This window comes from Hordeum vulgare, chromosome 3H (genome assembly GCF_904849725.1).
Source record: "Hordeum vulgare subsp. vulgare chromosome 3H, MorexV3_pseudomolecules_assembly, whole genome shotgun sequence".
Lineage (NCBI taxonomy): Eukaryota > Viridiplantae > Streptophyta > Magnoliopsida > Poales > Poaceae > Hordeum > Hordeum vulgare.
The window spans coordinates 122866399-122889171 of record NC_058520.1 but is presented as its reverse complement, the minus strand read 5'-3'; positions in this window follow the sequence as shown (position 1 = coordinate 122889171).

The window sequence follows — 22773 nt, the reverse complement described above, 5'->3', positions numbered from 1 at the left end:
ATGAAACTTTGAAAGCTATGCGTGTTTCCATGAGTGAGACCATAGAAAGAACCGCCCAAATTCGTGCTAGACATGAATGGCTTAAAAAGGTGTGTTCTCGTGATAAGAATCACGAAGATCTTAAAGTGCTTGGTGTGACTCCCATTGAATCTTTGTTTTCTTGTGTCAAAACTAATGATTATGGGGCTGGATATGAATCCACTTTGGTTGAAAAACGCCCCAATGATTCGGAGTCCATCTATCTTGATGCTAAAAGCATTGAAAGTGGAGTAAAAGATATTAAAACTTTGAGTAGTAATGAAATTACTACCTTGGATTTCAAGGAATTGAATTATGATAGTTGCTCCATTATTGAATGCTTTTCGTTGATGCAATCCATGCTAAACTCTCCACACGCTTATAGCCAAAACAAGGCCTTTAACAATCACATCATCGAAGCTATGATAAATCTCTTGAAGAGAAACTTGAATTGGAAGTCTCTATCCCTAGAAAGCTTCATGATGAGTGGGAACCTACTATCAAAATCAAAATCAAAAACTATGAATGCAATGCTTTGTGTGATTTGGGTGCTAGTGTTTCCGCGATTCCAAAGTCTTTATGTGATGTTCTGGGTTTTAATGAGATTGAGAAGTGTTCTCTTAATTTGCATCTTGCGGATTCTACTGTCAAGAAACCCATGGGAAGGATCAATTATGTTTTTATTATTGCAAATAGGAACTATGTACGTGTGTATTTCATTGTGCTGGACATTGATTGCAATCCTACATACCCTATTATTCTTGGTAGACCTTTCCTAAGGACTATCGGTGCTATCATCGATATAAAGGAAGGGAATATTAGATTTCAATTTCCTTTAAAGAAGGGCATGGAGCACTTTCCTAGAAAGAAAATAAGATTGCTTTATGAATCCATGATGAGGGCTACTTATGGTTTGAGCACCAAAGACGACGATACATGAGTCTATCACTTTATGGCTAGCTAAGGGCGTTAAACAATAGCGCTTGTTGGGAGGCAACCCAATGAATTTATATTTTACTTTCTATTTTGTTGCGTCCACACCATCATAATTCTGTTATGATAGTGTCTTTTGTGTTTCTTTTTGTGTTTGAGCCAAGCAAAACCTTTATGACTAGTCTTGGTGATGGTTGTTTGATCCTGCTGGAAAAAGACATAAACTTTTCGCTCACGAGATTATGTTTCATTTTTATTCAGAAAGAGATTTTGAGTTGAATATTTTTTCTCCTGGTTGATATGCCTTTTTCCTAGGCAGTCGTAATTTTTCAGAATTTTTGAGGTACCAGAAGTATACGAAGTATACAGATTGCTACAAACTAGTCTGTTTTGACATATTCTGTTTTTGTTGAGTTGGTTGCTTGTTTTGATGAAACTATGGATAGTATCGAGGGGTACTAGCCATGTAAAAGTGATAATACAGTAATCTAACACCAATATAAATAGAAATCAAGATTGCTACAGTACCTAAAGAGGTGGAAGTTTGGTTTCTTGTGCTAATGATATCGCGAGTTTCTGTTTAAGTTTTGTGTTGTGAAGTTTTCATGTTTTGGGTGATGTTCTCATGGACAAATAGATAAGGAGTGGGAAGATCTCAAGCTTGGGGACGCCCAAGGAATCCCAAGCCAAATTCAAGGAAAGCAAAAATCCTAAGCTTGGGGATGCCCCGGGAAGGCATCCCCTCTTTCTTCTTCAATCCATCGGTAACATTACTTGTAGCTATATTTTTATTCACCACATGATATGTGTTTTGCTTGGAGCGTCTTGTATCATAGGAGTCTTTTATTTTTGTTGTGTCACCATCATCCTTGCTGCACACCTTTTGAGAGAGACATGCACTCATCGTGATTTGGCTAGAATGCTCATCGTGCTTCACTTATATCTTTTGAGCTAGATAATTTTGCTCTATGTGCTTCACTTAGATCTTTTAGAGCACGGCGGTGTGTGACTTGGTAGTTTGCTTGTGCTATCAAAGTAGTCCCAAAGGTGATAGGTACCCAAAGAGTATACAAAATCCTCCATCTTCATGTGCATTGAGTAGAAAGAGAAGTTTTGATTCCCCTCAATTAGTTTTGATACGTGGATTTGGTAATATTAAGAGTTATGTTAGTAGGGTGTTGTGAATCTAGAAATACTTGTGTTGAAGTTAGTGATTCCCGTAGCATGCACGTATGGTGAACCGCTATGTTAGGAAGCCGCTATGTTAGGAAGTCGGAGCATAATTGATCTATTGATTGTCATCCTTTGTGTTACGGTCGGGATCGCGCGATGGTTAACACGTAGAAACCCTTCCCCTAGGAGTATGCATTTAGCACTTTGTTTCGATTACTAATAAAAACTTTCGCAACAAGTATGTGAGTTCTTCATGACTAAGGTGACTCCATGGTACACATGCACTTTCACATTCCACCATTGCTAGCCTCTCTAGTGCCGCGCAATTTTCGCCGGTGCACAAACCCACCATATGCCTTCCTCAAAACAGCCACATACCTACCTACTATGGCATTTTCATAGCCATTCCGAGATATATTGCCATGCAACTCCCACCGTTCCGTCTCATGACTTGTGCCGTCACTCTCATATTTCCATTGCATGATCGTAAGATAGCTAGCGAGATATTTCAACGTCATACGCCAAGCTAGATCGTTGCACATCCCGGTACACTGCCGGAGGCATTTCCTATAGAGTCATCATCGTTATAAGATTTCGAGCTGTGAGTAAATAAAAGTGTGACGATCATCATTATTAGAGCATTGTCCCATGTGAGGAAATAAAAAAATAGGCAAAAGATCCCAAATAAAAAAAATAGGAAAAAAGAGAGGCCCAAGAGCCCAAATAAAAAAAAGAGAGAAAAAGAGAGAAGGGACAATGCTACTATCTTTTTCCACACTTGTGCTTCATAATAGCACCATGTTCTTCATGATTGAGAGCCTCTCGTTTTTTCACCACCATATGCTAGTGGGAATCTTTATTATGTAACTTGGCTTGTATATTCCAATGATGGGCTTCCTCAAAATTGCCCTAGGTCTTCGTGAGCAAGCAAGTTGGATGCACACCCACTAGTTCTACTTTTGAGCTTTCACATACTTATAGCTCTAGTGCATCCTTTGTATGGCAATCCCTACTCATTCACATTGATATATATTAATGGGTATCTCCATAGCCCTTTGATACGCCGAGTCAATGTGACCATCTCCTCGCTTTTTGTCTCACAACCACCACCACACTCTATTCCACTTATAGTGCTATATCCATGGCTCACTCTCATGTATTGCATGATAGTTATAAAAAGTTTGAGAAAGTAAGCATGCGAGAACAATTACTTGGCCAATACCGGGGCTGTGCATGACTTAAATTAGTTGTGTGAGGATGATGGAGCATAGCCAGACTATATGATTTTGTAGGGATAACCTCCTTTGGCCTTGTTATTTCGAAAGTTCATGATTACTCTGCTAGTTTTCTTGAAGTATTATTGTTTTCATGTCAATAGCAAACTATTGTTTTGAATCGTACGGATCTGAACATTCATGTCACACGAAAGAAGTTACAAAGGACAACTATGCTAGGTAGCATTCCACATCAAAAATTCAGTCTTTATCACTTCCCTACTCGAGGACGAGCAGGAGTTAAGCTTGGGGATGTTTGATACGTCTCCAACGTATCTATAATTTTTGATGGTTTCATGCTATTATCTTGTCAAACTTTGGATGCTTTGTATGCCTTTTATATCTTTTTTGGGACTAACTTATTAACTCAGTGCCAAGTGCCAGTTCTTGTTTTTTTCCGTGTTTTTACCCTTTTCAGAGGAGGATTTTAAACAGAGTCCAAATGGAACAAAATTTCCAAAAAGATTTTTTCCGAAACAGAAGACGATCTGGGACTTGAGAACCAAGGCAGGGGCCACCAGGGATCCCACAAGCCCCCTAGCCGCGGCCAGGAGGGGCCCGCGCCTCCCAGGCTTGTGGGATCTCTCAAACACCTCTGCCCTAGGTCTTTCGCCTATATATTCCCAAAAATTCTAGAAAAAATGAAGAGATCATCGAAAGTACTTTTCCGCCGCCGCAAGCTTCTGCCTCCGCAAGATCCCATCTGGTGCATGTTCTGGTGCCCTGCCGGAGGGGGGATTCGGATACGGAGGGCTTCTTCATCAACACCATGACCTATCCGATGATGCGTGAGTAGTTCACCATAGACCTACGGGTCCATAGCTAGTAGCTGGATGGCTTCTTCTCTCTCTTGGATCTTCAATACAAAGTTCTCCATGATCTTCATGGAGATCTATCCGATGTAATCTTCTTTTGCGGTGTGTTTGTCGAGATCCGATGAATTGTGGATTTATGATCAGATTATCTATGAATCTTATTTGAGTTTCTTATGATCTCTTATATGCATGATTTCATATCCTTGTAATTCTCTTCGAGTTGTGGGTTTTGTTTGGCCAGCTTGATATATGATTATTGCAATGGGAGAAGTGCTTGGTTTTGGGTTCATACCGTGCGGTGACCTCACCCAGTGACAGAAGGGGTAGCGAGGCACGCATCGTGTTGTTGCCATCAAGGGTAAAAATATGGGGTTTTCATCATTGGTTTGAGTTTATCCCTCTACATCATGTCATCCTGCTTAAGGCGTTACTCTGTTCGTCATGAACTCAATACACTAGATGCATGCTGGATAGCGGTCGACGTGTGGAGTAATAGTAGTAGATGCAGAAAGTATCGGTCTACTTGTCTCGGACGTGATGCCTATATGTATGATCATTGCCTTAGATATTGTCATGACTTTGCGCGGTTCTATCAATTGCTCGACAGTAATTTGTTCACCCACCATAATATTTTCTATTTTGAGAGAAGCTTCTAGTGAACACTATGGCTCCCGGGTCTACTTCACACCATGTTTGCAGCCTTACTCTTTACTTTGTTGCACTTTCCGCCTTGAGATCTCACTTTTGCAATCAATCTTGAAGGGATTGACAACCCCTTTATAGCGTTGGGTGCAAGCTCGTTTGTATTTGCGCAGGTACTCTGGACTCGACGAGATTCTCCTACTGGATTGATACCTTGGTTCTCAAACTGAGGGAAATACTTACTGCTCCTGTGCTGCATCACCCTTTCCTCTTCAAGGGAAAAACCAACGCAAGCAAGTCTAAGTCAATGTGTCAATTTCTGGCGCTGTTGTTTGAGAAGTAGTAGTGGGTGGCTAGACCCTCTGATGGGGTTATAGCCCTAGGGTAGGGTCATAGGCCGGACGTATAAGTCCTACCCAAGGGCACCTCATTATTAGCTTGAAGATCACAAGATACCTACCGACTGGATTAAGACAACCTCTGGTCCACTCGGTAGAGAACCACTCGGAGGATTATCTTATACTCGATGACTGGATTCCACTCGGTGAAGACTAGAAGCTAGTCGACATAGAAGACCAGAAGCCACTCCAGCGAGGCTAATGGTCAGACGTTAGACAACTTTAGTTAATGTCATTTATGGCATACGTTACCTGTAACGTATGCATTCAATCTCACTTATTGCACCCTTGAAGGCTGACACTTATGAGGGGCAGCGCACTCTATATAAGCCACCCCTCCCCTCTCACACAAGGGTTCACATTCTGTAACACCTGTATTCCACTCGACACATAAGCTCCCGAGCACTGAGACGTAGGGCTGTTACCTCCACCGCAGAGGGGCTTGGACTCATACAACCTTGCCGTAGCTAGGACTCTGCCCTCTACTTTTGTACCCTACACATCTACTGTCAGCCTTATGCCCACGACAGTTGGCGCCCATCATGGGGCAGGCATCTAGGCGACTTCTGGCAAGTTTGCGTTTTTCCTCCTTCACCATGTCTTCCGGCGGTGATTTGTGCCTGGGTCATGAGATTGTTTTCGGCACTCTCGTCTTCGCCGTCGACGATTCGGTATGGTTTCGGGAGGCGCCTCTCGACGTCTAGGCGCTTCCAGTTTGCGAAGCAACGTTTTTCCGTGCTAGTTCGTGTGGAGTTCTTCTTCGCCAACCGTGGACTCCGCCGTAGGATGTGCTCCCCATCGCACGTTGCAACAAGCCATCCGGTCGCTCGCGGCTCCAGTGTTGGGTGCCTCATGAACTCGCGCGTCAAGCGTCTTCGCCGCAGGTGGCGGCCATCGAACCTGGTACACCTCTGTGTACTGCATCTCACTCGGTGTCAGATCCCTCTGGCTCTTCTTCCGAGTGTGAGAGCCACATCCCTATGGCGGAGATCTTCATGGCCGGCTCACACGACAGCCCGCCAAGGACCAACCGGGACAAGCGGGAAACTGGAGAGACTTCGGGTGCACGTCATCATCCGCGCCCTCAAGCATCCGGTCGGTGTTCTCATCATGACAACATCGAGGTATTCCGCATGCCTGTCCTCAATTTGGCTGCGGCCGCAAGGATTGCAGATCCATCCAGCCGTCAAATTCAGAAGCGGGCAGAGGGGTGCAGCAGATCCGTGCCCTGTTGCAGGCGGCGTAACACCAGAATTCTGATGTTTCTCAGTCTCACAACAGCTTGCACAACAATTCTGTCCGAGAAGACATAGTTCGGTCGGTTTACAACCCAGGTTCTCCCCAGCTTCACAGAGGAGGAGATCACCGAGAAGATCGATACAGAGACTAGGGGCGAAATCCGCTTCCCCCCCGGTTCAATCGCGAGGATCGCCATCGCTCACGCTGTCCTCCGCGGAGTGGTTCTTACGCGCCCCGGCGCAACGACAAAAGGCGATCGGTGGGTAATGACTGCGACCAAAGGTGTGATGTAAGGGACTATCTCACTCAGAAGAGAGTTGATAGAGGCCAAGCCCATCGTGACGGATATGACGGTGATCGTCTGAGTGGAAGTGGCTCTGTTATCTCTGGCCCCGAGTGCTTCAGCCGAGCAATCCACTCCGCTGATATTCCCCCAACTTCAGGTTGGCGGCCGGAATAAGCTAGTTCACTGGAGAATCCAAGCCAGAAACATGTCTAGATGATTACCGAGTGGAAGTTCAGATCGGCGGTGGCAACGATAATGTCGCAATGAAGCACTTGCCCCTGATGCTGGATGGTTTGGCCCGTGCTTGCGTGAATCAACTAGCTCCATCAAGCATATACTGTTGGGCAGACTTGGCCCGAGTGTTCATCAAGAGCTTCGAGGGCACCTGCAAGTGCCCTGCTGGTCTTTCCAAGCTACAACATTGTATCCAGAAGCCGAGTGATTCTTTGCGCGATTTCATCCAGCGCTGGACCACTCTCCACCGCACGGTGGAGAACGTCACCGAGCATCAGACAGTCTGCGCTTTCAAAGCAGGCGTCAGGTACCGAGAGTTGTACTTGAAGTTCGGTCGGACATGAGATATGTCTATGAGAAAGATGATGGAGATAGCAACCCGCTATGCCAATGGAGAAGAATAGGACCGCCTCCGAAGCGGCAAAGGCAAAGCAGTCGACGGAGATGCCAATTCCAACTGAAAGCAGAAGCAGAATGTGGAGTGCACACCGCCGGCAGATGCAGCCGCTCTGGGAGCGGTAAAGTTCAAGGGAAAGGCCAAGATCCAATTCTCTCCCCAAAAAATTCAAGAAGCAGTCGGGACCAGATGTCCTTGATCAGCCATGTGCAATCCACACGAAAATAGATGAAGAAGGCAACACCATAATGCCTTACCACTCGACAGTGCAGGATGTTGATCCAGAAATTCGGAGAGGATCAACCGAGCGAGAAAGACCAAGAGAAAGAGGACGAAGAACTAGAATACCCCTTTCCAAAGGTCCATGCCACTCCGATGATCATTGCTTATGTCGAAAGCAAGAGTCGACTCAAAGTGGTCAACCGAGAGGTCAACATGTCAGCTCCTTCCGCCCCAAAGTATCTCAAGTGGTCACAGACTGCCATCACCTTCGACTAGTCAGATCATCCGACCCATCTCCCCACTCTGGGACGTCAGGCTCTTCACTACAAGAAATATGCTCATACATGATGTTTTTTAAAATGTCGTTGATGAATTCGTCATAAATCTATGACGATTTCATCCGAGGTCGTCGTAAACCGTTTGAGGGGATCAAATCTACATATAAATTACGACGATGTGAGTCAAAAACGTCGGAACCGCATAAGATGAGATCGTCATAACTTTTACGACGATTATAAAAATGTCGTAACATGTTCTAACTATGTTGACATGTCACTCGTGGGTCCATTCTATCCCACCTCATCCTAGTTTGTGAAATAACCTACTATTCTATCATTCCAAAAATTGTCTAAAAATTCTCATAAATACTTTGGATCATATATTCCTCAAATATGTGAAAACCCTTCCTTCCATAGTTCAAAAATAATTCTGCAATATTCATTTTCCTATTCTCTTCAGAATAGCACTTTGTGAAGGAAGTGCTATTTCTATTTCTTTGATTACCCTCATATTTTTGGGCACTCTTTCCTATCCAAATCATTGCCTCATGAAAACCTTTGTAATGATTTGCCTAGTAAATCTTTCTCAACAATTTTCTAAAGTTTGTGTTCAGCTAATAGCTTTGTGAAGGAAGTACTAGATAGGAATATCCTGATGAGTTGAATTTTTTCCACATCTTCTATGTGCCCAAAAGATAGCTCTCCACAAAATTTTAGCCCCATCTAACAATCCATGTGAGCTCATCATCCAATATTTGTTTCTGGTAATATTTTCATTTTGTGAAGCAACTACATTTTATATTGCTTTATAGTTGATGAAAATTTAACACAGGATGAAACTCACCATATAACCTCACTCCACCAAATTTTAGCTCATTTAATTCAGCCAGTTTCCCTCCATATTTTTCCCAATATTTTGTTCAGTCGAGAGCATTGTGAAGGAAGTACAATTTTTGTTTATCCAAATTTTATGAAATTTTTATAGTGCCTTAATGTGCCCAAATTATCATCCTCCTCCAAATTTGAGCTCAATCCAATCATCTATGTGAGCCCAGTTTCAATTACCATTTTCTGTCCAGATTGGCACATTGTGAAGGAAGTGTCAGTTTGGCATGTCCAAATGGTATAATGTTTTTACAGTGCCTTCATATTCCCAAATTAACATCATACACCAAATTTCAGCTCAATCAATTCATTCATTTGATCCGAGCTTCAACATCCATATTTCTGCACAGTGTGTTACTTTGCAAAGCAAGTGCCACATAGGTTCATCCATCTGAGCTAAACATTTGCCACGCGAGTCTCCTTAGTAGATGAGCATCCCCGACCAAAATTTAGGCCCATTGTCTATGTGCAGTACCCGCAGCGCTAATCAAACACTTGGCTGCTAATTCATGTTTGAGCTTACTTCAATCTCCTCGTGAGATTCTTCTATTGTATTCTTCTTTCTAACACCTATTGAGGGATTGTCCAACCCACCAGACATGCCTATTCCACCCAGAATACGTGGCAACGCAACGGTCAGGCGATGACCATGCGGCTGGCATGGAAGTTCACGTGCTCTAGAGTTGGGGCCCTGGACCACCATCCAAACCTCGACGTCAAGCCACCACACCATGTATTTTTGATTAAATATATACTTATGTACCTATAAATTATTTTTGAGAAAAATAAAGAGCAAACTATAATGCAGTTGCAGTTCAAATTTAACCCGCTTCCAGCTGAATCGACATAAATTTGTCTTTTTCACAAGAGGTGGATAAAAGCTTTTAACACCCAACCATTTTGTCAATTGTACATTAAATATGGCCTATTATTTTAGCAAAATGATTTGGTCCAATTTTGAAACAAATATATGGTAAGTCCTTCACAAAAAATTTCATTTTGGGCCATTGAAAAATGTAAAATGATTTTTACATACAAGGAAAATGAAAACTTCCTTAATCAACATTCCAATATTCACCCTTGTGCATAATATTATATCATTTTAATAAACTATGTCATGAATGTGACCATAAGATTGATCATTTGGCTTGAAAGCCATGAATCTTCACACATGATAGCTCATTTCTAAGAACACTTTTTAAACATAATTGTCGTATTACAAGTTTATTATTTTTTTGTCGTATTACAAGTTTATTATTTTTCCTGGTAACTTTGTCACATATAATGACACAATGAAATGGTTTTCCATTTTTTTGAATTTTTCTGAATTTTTCATGCTCATTTCAAAATGCGGTCAAAACAGCGGATATGACCGTTCCTACCTAGTGGTTGAATCTTGCAAATATTTTGATGTTTATCTGATTAAATAGATACTTGTGTACCTAGAAATGATTTTTGGGAAAAATAAAGAGCAAACTATAATGTAGCTGGAGTTCAAATTTGACCCGCTTCGAGCTGATTCAACGAAAATTTGTCTTTTTCACGAGAGGTCAATAAAAGCCTTTAACACCCAACCATTTGGTAAATTGTACATTATATATGTCTTAGTATGTTAGAAAAATGATTTGGTCCAATTTTACAACAAATATATGGTAGGTCCTTCACAAAAAAACTCATGTTGGGTACTAAAAAAATGGAAAATGAATTTTTCGTTCAAACAAAATGAAAACTTTCTTAGGCAACATTGTTTGCCATTTCAATACGCATCCTTGTGCACAATATGAGATCACTTTAACAAACTATGCCATGAATGTGGCCATAAGATTGATCATTTGGCTTGAAAACATGAATCTTTACACATGATAACCCATTTCTAAGAACATTTTTTCAAAATAATTGCCATATTACAAGTTTATTATTTTACGTGGTAACTTTGTCACATATGATGACATAATGTGAAGGTTTTCCATTTTTTTAATTTAAAAAAAAAAATTCGTGCCCATTTTAGAATGCGGTCCATATGGCGGGTATGACCGTTCGTAGCTAGGGCTAGATTTTTGCAAATATTTTGGAGTATCGATAAAGAAATAGATACTTTTGTACCTAGAAATGTTTTTTGAAAAAAATAAATAGCAAACTATGAGGTAGTTGCAGTTCAAATTTGACCCGTTTCCAGTTGAATCGACAGTTAGTTTTCTTTTTCACGAGAGGTGGATAAAAGCTTTTGACACCCAATAATTTCGTCAATTATATATTAAATATGTACTAGTATTTTAGAAATTTGATGGAGTTTAATTTTGCAACAAATATTTGGTAGGTTCTTAAAAAAACCATTTTTGCCACTTGGAAAATGATTAAAAATAGCTAGAAAGATGAGAAATGCATAAAAATTGGTCCTCATCCATAACATGTGGTCTAACTCTAGTGAAAATTTGTGTGATGCCTTTTTTCAAAATATTTTTGATAGATGCTTCACAAAATACCTCTATTTTTAGTACTCGAAAACTATTATAAATCACTGATTTTTTGAACCAATCAGATTTCTTCCCACGGATCGATGACATGGCGCCCATCCATCCATCCATCTATCTCACCATCTTACATCCATCCATCCATGTATCTATAGAAAAAAAAGAAAAAAAGAAAACCCCACCCACAACCCAAACCCTAGCTCAGACCCCTCCCTCCTCCCCATCTCCTCGCCGCCGCCACCTCCTCCCTCTACCACAATGCACACCTACCTCGCCGCCGTCTCCCTCTCCCACAGCGCACACCTACCTCGCCGGCGGCCATGGCCTCCTCCACTCCTCCCCTCCCCTCCCCTGCTCACATCAGACGACACAGAGAGGGAAGAAAGGAGATCCAGTGCGACCGCTCCACCGCCCGCCCCCCGCCGCGACCGCAGCGAGTCCCTCCGTCCCCCGCCACCGCCGCGAGGCCGCAATTGGTGCAATCGCGCGGGTCGTGGTCGCCGGGATCGCGGACGAGGCCGAGACGGGGCGGTGGCAGTGACGGCGAGGGTTGTTGTTGTTGTTGTTGCTGGTTGACGCTGGTGCCGCCAGGCTCGAGGGCTAGGTGGAGGGAGCGCCGCCATGGGGACGTACCTTAGCACGCCCAAGACAGAAAAGCAATCCGCGGACGGCGAGGGCGCCCGCGTCCGCTACGGCCTCGCCTCCATGCAGGGATGGCGGACCACCATGGAGGACGCCGTGAGTTTGCCCTTTCCCCCTCCATCACCCCCCTCCCGCTCTCTCTGTCTTCTGCGTTGCGTTCGCCTCTACGCGCGCCGCTCCCGCTCGGTACGGCCTGGTGCGATGCGTCGGTGCGGGAGGAATCCCCGGCGGCTCGGCTCGGAGAGTCCCGGGTGGCGATTCTGCGTAGAAAAATAGATCCGCTCGCCCGCGTCGTCATGGTGAGTTGGTCGGCGATTTCCCCTTTGTCTTGTGACCCACCACATGCGGTGATATGATAGAATTCCCGTTAGCGATTCCCCGCAGTGGCATTTCTGGCATGGCCCGAGGCAATTTGCGTGACGAGTTTATGTGGCGAATTCGCCCCTTCCCGCTGTCTGGCGACAGACCACCTGAACATAGTAAAATCCGTTGGGATTTACCCTCCCCTGCTGCTAGCGGTCTGCAGGCTTTTCACTTGGCATTGTGAGTTCGCTGTTTGTGATCCTGATATTGATTTGCATCATGTGATTTGCTCTCTTCCTGTTATCTGGGAACCGACCACATAGAATCAATGCTGTTTGTGATTCACCCAATGTCAAAATTTTCCGTTTAAGCAGAACGGCTCCACACAGCGGTTTGTCAGCTTGCCACTTGCATTGGTAGCTTGCTCTCCGTTGTTCCACCACCCAGTAGCATTTCCTCTATAAGCCACTTCATTTCGTTGTTACTAGTAGTACACACACATATGCTCCACAACAACTCCATCTGCCATTCTCATGCCAATTTAGGACTAGTAAGGGAGTACTAGGTGCTGCTGAGTCAGTGGTGGAAGCAGCATAGAGCTCGGAGATGTCTAGATTAAACATGACCATTATTAGCCCCTGCTCCTTGATGATGTCTATCTATCTCTGAAATAGAAATTATTTGACCCCTTTCATGTCACCAAAAGGCACTTCAGCTTTAATAGATACTCAGGCCTATTGTCATTTGTTTGATGGATGATATATGAATATGGTGCACCTGGTACTGGATCAGCTTCTAATTACCATTGCTATACACCTGTATCTGTGTGTTGGCGCAAGTAGTTGACCGACGTGCGGTTACCTGACTTGTTACTGGATCAGACATTCTTGATTTGTCATTTTCATTATTACTCCTAGCTTCTTGTGTGACGATGTTCGTATTATGAGCTGTTGATAGCCCAGTAAATTGCAAGATTTTTTTTCAAAGTAACCTTCCTTTAGGCATCTGTACAATCAACCATATGATAGAGAATTCGAGCTGCTACATATGCATCTTCAACTCCAGTTCCATGGTTGCCATGACTTCAATCTGAACCAAGCATATGTTCCTTTTAAATCCCCATTAAAATATGTGATTGTTGATGCTTTCCCAGGTCGGTCTCCATTGTGTATACCATGATTGGGGACGTCTGCCTGTACATTGTTGGCAAGGATGAATATGATGAGCTTGCTCGTGAGTGTCATTGAGTTTCAGACGTTGGTCTTGTTATAAGCGTATCCTATTTTGAAACATTCATTATCTAACCTTGCTTTTTGCCTTATGCATGGTAGTAATATACTGTCTGGACATTTTGTAGTGTCGGAGGTGATCTTCGCTATTACGTCGGCGGTGAAGGATGTGTGTGCAAAACCACCCACCGAGCGCCTCTTCCTGCACAAGTACGGGAGGATCTGTCTATGCCTCGATGAGATCGTTTGGCAGGTAAGCTTCCAGCTATTTTTCTTGCCGTGTTGCAGTTAAACATGCCTTTGCCAATCCCCGGGGAGCACCGACTTATTTTGGTACTCCCGGACTCCCAGTGATGGGATGCAAACTGGATAACCTACCGGTGCAGCCATGCTTTTTTCACTTGATGGATCCTGTGTATGTATCCCTTTGTTAGAGTGTGGATGGTACTACTAGTCACAAACACTTGACACTTGTGTGATTCTTCTGTCCATGGATGTACTGATTAGAGATACACAAGAGAAATTATTTGACTTTTTTCATGTCACCAAAAGGCACTTCAGCTTTAATAGATACTCAGGCCTATTGTCGTTTGATGGATGATATATGAATATGGTGCACCTAGTACTGGATCAGTTTCTAACTACCATTGTTATACACCTGTATCTTTGTGTTGGCGCCAGTAGTTGGCTGACGTGTTGGCGCCAGTAGTTGGATCTTATATTTTTATGGATAAGATTGCTCACAAGTTTGGTGTCCTCTCTTGGTTTCGTGCTCTTTACTTAGAGAGCGCACCAAATCACTTGCTACCAAGTTATATGTTGACTCTTAGGTCATTTATTTATCCCCTACGCCCTCCATCCCATAATGTAAGATGTTTTTGATACTAGTGTAGTGTCAAAAAACGTCTTACATTATGCGATGGAGGGAGTATATATTATATATGCATGTGATGGCTCCCTGCTACATCTCTTCTCTGTTTAAATGTCTTTCTGTTTTGTCAGAAACAGCAAGTATTGCAGTCTTGCTCTATGTTTGATTGTCACTTGTTTGCTATCCTAGCTCAAAAATGTGCACTTCTTTTATTTTGCTATGCTACCTGATCAAATGTAGCTCAATAATTTCTATTATTTGCTAGGCCGTATCGGAGTTGGGAGCTGGTGCAAAAACACTCCTGCTCTCCTTGGAGCCCCCTTCCTCCTCCGACGCCTCCGGTGAATACTTCTTCTCTGACTACGACCTAGGTGAGCCACTCGCTTCCTTTCCTATGCATGCTTACTCTCGTCCACAGGCATCGAGCTGTGGTAATTGTATACTGGCCATCGTGCCATGGAAATTTCTTGGGTTGGGTTTGGGGCTGTGGTGATGGTGTCTGCCGTAATCTCAATTTTTTATTTTGTGAATGAACGACGAGTGATATATCTTGTGGATGATTTTGGTCTCTTGCAACTCTGTGTTGGGCCTTTTTTTATCACTGCATGCTACACGGTTTGGTAATTTTTTCGTGTTATATACTTATGCTGGGAGGGATTTTGACTTGTTAATAGTGGCTATCAATCCAATAGCAGACAATGCTTACAAATTAATTGGTGTAGTGCTGCTGTGTTCGCATACCCTATAGTTCATGCATGTCCTATAGTCCAGTGCGGTGGTGAGTTGTGATCTCGTGCGGTGGTGGTAATGTAAAGCAAGTTCCAGTCAGAGTGTCTCTGTCTTTTTTAATGCTATGAAGTACATAAGTATGCTACCACCATCACAGGCTCACAGCACATACTGTAGCTTTATTCTACTATAAAAGAACCCAGAGAAGATTAATCTGCAGCAGTTTTCTCGCCAACTTTGGTAACGAGAGTATATTTGTTATTTCATATTACTGAACATCTGAACATTTTCTTTTATTTCTGCCTCATATTTTGTTTAAACTTACACTACGGTTTCACCTGAGATGATATTTTGTTCTTCAAAAGACGTTTTACAATTTAGCATTGCCATCTAGTTCCTGCGCCTCAACAATACATTAGTTTGTTTGGATGCAGGTATACTAGAGCCCATAAAAGCTGGTATCAGGGATGCAAAACTAGGAGTGTGGAAGCAAGAGCAGGATGACTTCTTCACAGCGAGTGCTAATTTCTGTATTATCTTTTGAGATTCTTCTGGGTTGATCCTTCAGCTGTGAAAACTGGTATCTGATTGTCAACTGTGAATAAGATGAGTTATTGTGTTATTTAACCTGGGAGATGTATTATGTGATGTTATATGATGGATGATTTTAATTCGACTTGGAGTTTTCTTGATTTGAATATGAAATAGTGCTGCATCCAATATTGGACAAATAATTTGTTGAAAAAGGCCCAATAAATAGAAATGAAACCAAGTTCTGGAAAAAAAAAGTTGCTGAATTCAAAAATGAAAAAAGGCCAAAACTGAAACTGGACCAAATGTATTTGGGCACTAAAAGGCGAGGGCCCAAAAAAAAATTCGAAAAAGAAAAACTAAAAGTGGCTATAAATGGGATAAGGCCCAAAAAGACACCCAATAAGAAAAAGCACAAAAAAATAAAACCAGCCCATGTGATCAATTGAAATGGGTTGGGCTCATTTCAACTGACGTTTTGATTTCGTCGTAATTTTGCCACATAGGACTGCCACGTAGGACTGAGTTAGATTGCCAACGACGATTTAGGATTGTCGTAAAGGTTACGACAATTCAGGAATTGTCGTAATGGTTATGACGAGTTCGATCAAAACGTCACTGCTGTTCATTTGCGACGCTCCGTTTTCGACGCTTGGTTTTTCGTCGTGAGATCATCGTAAACTAAAAACCGTGACGATGTAGCGACAAAAATATAGAGTCATGTATTAGCATATTCCTTGTAGTGCTTGTTATCGACCCGATGGTAGAAGGAGTTCGACTCCACAGGGTGTTGATGGATGGAGGGAGTGATTTAAACAATATGTACGCCGACACTCTCAATGGGATGGTCATTCCGATGTCCAAACTCAACGACAACAATATGCAGTTTCACGGAGTGATCCCAGGGAAGAAGGCCAAGTCACTCAGCCAGATCGTGTTAGATGTCGCTTTCGGCTCTGACAAGAACTTTCGCAAGGAGAAACTCACGTTTGAGGTGGTGGATTTACAGAGTGCCTACCACGCCATACTTGGTCGTCCAACATATGTACGTTTCATGACCCGACCATGTTACGTTTATTTGAAGATGAAGATGCCTGTGCCGAAGGGAGTCATAACTATAACTGGCGATCGACAGGGAGCAAAAGAATGTTTGCAGCAGGGTTCCAAGATCGCCGACCAGCAGATGGCAATGGCGGAGCTCGATGAGTACCGATAGACAGCAGATCCCGCCGAACTGATGTGCTCAAAGAAGCCAGCTTCCGAGTCTGCATTCCAGTCGGCAGGCAAAATCAAGAAGGTCAACATCCACCCTACGGATCCCGCCGCTGGCCCAACCATCATCTCAACAACTCTTGACCCTAAATAGGAAGCCGAGCTCATCCAGTTCCTCTGTGAGAACTGGGACATCTTTGCATGGAAGCCTGCTGACATGCCTGGTGTACCCAGGGAACTGGCTGAGCACCGACTGGGGGTCGACCCGAAAGCTCGACCTGTCAAGGAACATTTGCATCGGTCCGCCACGCAAAAAAGGAAAGCAATCGGCGAGGAAGTGGCTAAGCTCCTAGAGGCCAAGTTCATTCGCGAGGTTTACCACTCCGAGTGGCTCGCGAATGTTGTCGTGATGCCTAAGAAGGACAAGTCACTCCGAATGTGCATCGACTTCAAGCATATCAATCGGGTCTGCCCGAAAGACCACCCCCCCGCATAGATCAGATTGTCGACTCGACTGTGGGATGTGAGCGATTGTCTTTTTTAGATGCTGACTCTGGGTACCACCAGATCCGTCTGTATGGCCGAGATGAAATAAAAACAGCCTTCATCACCCCGTTTGGGTGCTTCTTCTACATCACTATGCCATTCGGTCTAAAAAATGGAGGAGCCACTTTTATGCGCATGATTCAGAAATGTCTCCTCGACCAGATCAGTCAGAACGTGGAGGCTTACATGGACGATATCGTAGTCAAGTCATGCAAAGGTTCCGACTTGCTGACTGACTTGGCTAAAACTTTCGCCAACCTTCGAAGGTACGACATCAAGCTCAACCCAGCCAAGTGCACATTCGAGTCCCCAGCGACAAGTTACTCAGTTTTCTTGTTTCCTGTTGAGGAATCAATGTTAACCCTGAAAATATCGAGGCAATCGTCCGAATGAAAAGCCGTGTGCGCGTGCACGACGTCTAGAAGCTTACAAGATGTTTGGCAGCATTAAGCAGATTCATATCTCGACTCGGAGAGAAAGCCTTACCATTATGCAGACTCATGAAGAAGTCAGATACCTTCGAGTGGACTCCCGAAGCAGAAGCTACATTCATCGAGTTAAAGACTCTGCTATTGCTGCGGCAACAAAAGTCCTTCCCTGGCGCTTAGGAATTCTTCTTGTTACTTCTCTGGTTTGCGTCAGTTTTTCCCTTGAAGAGGAAAGGGTGATGCAGCACATGAGTAGTAAGTATTTCCCTCAATTTGAGAACCAAGGTATCGATCCAGAAGGAGGGCCTCGTCAAGTCCAAAGTCACTCCCAAACACAAACAAGCTTGCACCCAACGCTTCAAAGGGGTTCTCAATCCCTTCAAGATTGTTTGTAAAGTGAGATCTAAAGGCGAAAGTGCAACGAAGTAAAAAGTGTAAGGCTGAAAATATGGTGTCGAGTAAACCCTCGGAGCCATAGTGTTCACTAGAGGCTTCTCTCATAATAGAAAATATCAAGGTGGGTGAACAAATTACTGCCGAGCAATTGATAGAAGCGCGCAAAGTCATGACGATATTTAAGGCAATGATCTAGCATATAGGCATCACGTCCGAGACAAGTAGACCGATACTTTCTGCATCTACTACTATTATTCCACACATCGACCACTATCCAGCATGCATCTAGTGTATTGAGTTCATGACGAACAGAGTAACGCTTTAAGCAAGATGACACGATGTAGAGGGATAATCTCAAACCAATGATGAAAACCCCATCTTTTTACCGTTGATGGCAACAACACGGTACGTGCCTCGCTACCCCTTCTGTCACCGGGTGAGGTCACCGCACGGTATGAACCCAAAACAAAGCACTTCTCCCATTGCAAGAATCATAGATCTAGTTGGCCAGACAAAACCCACAACTCGAAGAGAATTACAAGGATATGAAATCATGCATAAGAGATATCAGAAGAAACTCAAATAAGATTCATAGATAATCTGATCATAAATCCACAATTCATTGGATCTCGATAAACACAACGCAAAAGAAGATTACATCTGATAGATCTCCATGAAAATCATGGAGAACTTTGTATTGAAGATCCAAGAGAGAGAAGAAGCCATCTAGTTACTAGCTACGGACCCGTAGGTCTATGGTGAACTACTCACGCATCATCGGAGAGATCATGGTGTTGATGAATAAGCCCTCCGTGTCCGAATCCCCCCTCCGGTAGGGCACCAGGACGTGCCCCAGATGGGATCTTGCGGAGACAGAAGCTTGCGGTGGCGAAAAAGCGATTGTGATCTTCTCTTGATTTTTTTGGGAATATTTGGGAATATATTGGTGCAAGATCTAGGTCAGGGGACCTCCAGGGGGCGCACAAGCATGGATGGCATGCCCCCCTGGCCGCGGGGTGGGGGCCTGTGGGGCCCTTGGCACTCCTGTGGCTTGGCTCCCAAGTTCTCCGATCTTCTCGGGGATTTTCTTCCGTTTGGACTCCGTTTCAAAATCTACTCTGAAAGGGGTCAAAAACATGGAAAAAACAGGAACTGGCACTTGGCACCGAGTTAATAAGTTAGTCCCAGAAAATAAATAAAAAGCATGCAAAACATCCAAAGTTTGACAAGATAATAGCATGAAACCATCAAAGTAATCATGAACTTTCAAAATAACAAGGCCAAAGAAAGTTATCCCTACAAAATCATATAGTCTGGCTATGCTCCATCATCCTCACACAACTAATGTAAATCATGCACAACCCCGGAATTGGCCAAGTAATTGTTTTCGCACTCTTACTTTCTCAAACTTTTTATAACTATCACGCAATACATGAGCGCTAGCCATGGATATAGCACTATAGGTGGAATAGAGTGTGGTGGTGGTTGTGAGACAAAAAGGAGGAGATGGTCACACTGACTCGGCGTATCAATAGGCTATGAAGATGCCCATTGATAGATATCAATGTGAATGAGTAGGGATTGCCATACAAGAGATGCACTAGAGCTATAAGTATGTGAAAGCTCAAGAGGAAAACAAGTGGGTGTGCATCCAACTTGCTTTCCCACGAAGACCTAGGGCAATTTTGAGGAAACCCATCATTGGAATATACAAACCAAGTTATAAAACGAAGATTCCCACTAGCATATGGTAGTGACAAAGCAAGAAGCTCTCAATCATGAAGAACATGGTGCTAACATGAAGCACAAGTGTGGAAAAAATAGTAGCATTGTCCCTTCTCTCTTTTTCTCTCATTTCTCTTTTTTTATTTGGGCTCTTAGCCCTCTTTTTTCTCTTTTCTCTTTTTTGGGCTCTTTGGCCTTTTTTTTATTTCCTCACATGGGACAATGCTCTAATAATGATGATCATCATACTTTTTAGTTACTCAAAGCTCAAAGATCACAATGATGATGAATCCATAGGAAATGCCTCCGACAGTGTACCAGGATGTGCAACAATCTAGTACGATCATGCAATGGCAATATGAGAGTGACAACACAAGTCATGAGACGGAACGGTGGGAGTTGCATGGCAGTATATCTCGGAAAGGCTTTGAAAATGCCATAGTAGGTAGGTATGGTGGCTGTTTTGAGGAAGGAATTTGGTGGGTTTGTACACCGACGAGAATTACACGGCATTAGAGAGGCTAGCAATGGTGGAAGGTGAAAGTGAATCTATACCATGGGCTCACATAAGTCATGAACAACTCACATACTTATTGCGAAAGTTTTTATTAGTAATCAAAACAAAGTAGTAAACGCATACTCCGAGGGGAAGGGTTGGTAGGTGTAAACCATCGCGCGATCCCGACCTCAACACAAAGGATGACAATCAATAGATCAATTATGCTCCGACTTCGTAACCTAGCGGTTCACCATACGTGCATGCTACGGGAATCACTAAATCCAACACAAGTATCTCTAGATTCACAACACCCTACTAACATAACTCTCAATATTACCGAATCCATGTCTCAAAACTAATTGAGAGGAATCAAAACTTCTCTTTCTATTCAATGCACATGAAGATGGAGGTTTTTGCATCCTCTTTGGGTACCTAGCACATTTGGGACTACTTTCATAGCATAAGCCAACTACCAAATCACGCACCTCCGTGCTCTAAAGATATAAGTGAAGCACTAGAGCAAAAGTATCTAGCTCAAAAGATATAAGTGAAGCACTAGAGCAAAAGTATGTAGCTCAAAAGATATAAGTGAAGCACTATGAGCATTCTAGCAAAATCATGATGAGTGCATGTATCTCTCTCTCTCAAAAAGGTGTGCAGCAAGGATTATTGTGACACAACAAAAAGAAAAGACTCCTAAGATACAAGACGCTCCAAGCAAAACACATATCATGTGGTGAATAAAAATATAGCTCCTAGTAATGTTACCGATGGATTGAAGACGAAAGAAGGGATGCCTTCCCGGGGCATCCCCAAGCTTAGGCTTTTTGGTGTCCTTGAATTTGACTTGGGATGCCTTGGGCATCCCCAAGATTGAGCTCTTTCCACTCCTTATCTCTTTGTCCATGAGAACGTCACCCAAAACTTGAAAACTTCACAACATAAAACTTAAACAAAAACTTGTGATAACATTAGTACAAGAAAACAAACTACCACTTTTTTGGTATTGTAGCAAACTTGAATTCCATCTATATTGATGATGGGCTACTGTATTCTCACTTTTCCATGGCTAGTACCCCCGATGCTAACCATAGTTTCATCAAAAGAAGCAACCAACTCAGCAAAAACAGAATCTAGCAAAAACAGACCAGTCTGTAGCAATATGTATACTTCGTATACTTCTGTTACCTAAACAAATCTTAAAAATTACGATGGTCTGGGGAAGAAGCATATCAATCAGCAGAAAAAAGAATCAACTCAAAATCTGTTCCTGAATAAAAATGAAAAATCATCTCGTGAGCGAAAGGTTTCTGTATTTTTCCAGCAGTATCAAACAACCATTACCAAGACTAGTCATAAAGGTTTTGCTTGGCTCAAACACAAAAAGAAACACAAGAAACACAATCACAACAGAATTGTGAAAGTGTGGACGCAAAAAAACAGAAAGAAAAATATAAATTCATTCAGTTGCCTCCCAACAAGCGCTATTGTTTAACGCCCTTAGCTAGGCATAGGAGCAATAGAATCACGTATCGTCGCCTTTGGTGCTCAAACCATAATTGGCCCTCATCATGGATTCATAAGGCAATCTTATTTTATTTCTAGGAAAGTGTTCCATGCCCTTCCTTAAAGGAAATTGAAATCTAATATTCCCTTCCTTCATATCGATGATAGCACCAATAGTCCTTAGGAAAGGTCTACCAAGAATAATAGGGCATGTAGGATTACAATCAATGTCAAGCACAATGAAATCCACAGGTACATAGTTCCTATTTGCAATAATAAGATCATCATTGATCCTTCCCATGGGTTTCTTGATAGTATAATCAGCAAGATGCAAATTAAGAGAACACTCTTCAATCTCATTAAAACCCAGAACATCACATAAAGACTTTGGAATCGCAGAAACACTAGCACCCAAATCACACAAAGCATTGCACTCATAGTTTTTGATTTTGATTTTGATGGTAGGTTCCCACTCATCATGAAGCTTTCTAGGGATAGAGACTTCCAATTCAAGTTTCTCTTCAAGAGCTTTTATCATAGCTTCGACGATATGATCAGTAAAGACTTTTTTTTGGCTATAATCGTGTGGAGAGTTCAACATGGATTGCACCAAAGAATTGCATTCAATCAAGGAGCAACTATAATAATTGAATTCTTTGAAATCCACGGTAGTAATTTCTTTACCACTCAAAGTTTTAACGTATTCTACTCCACTTTAATGCTTTTAGCATCAAGATAGATGGACTCCGAATCCTTGGGGCACTTTTCAACCAAAGTGGATTCATATCCAGCCCCATAATCATTAGGTTTGACACAAGAAAACAAAGATTTAATGTGTGTCACACCAAGCACTTTAAAATCTTCGTGATTGTCATCACGAGAACACGCCTT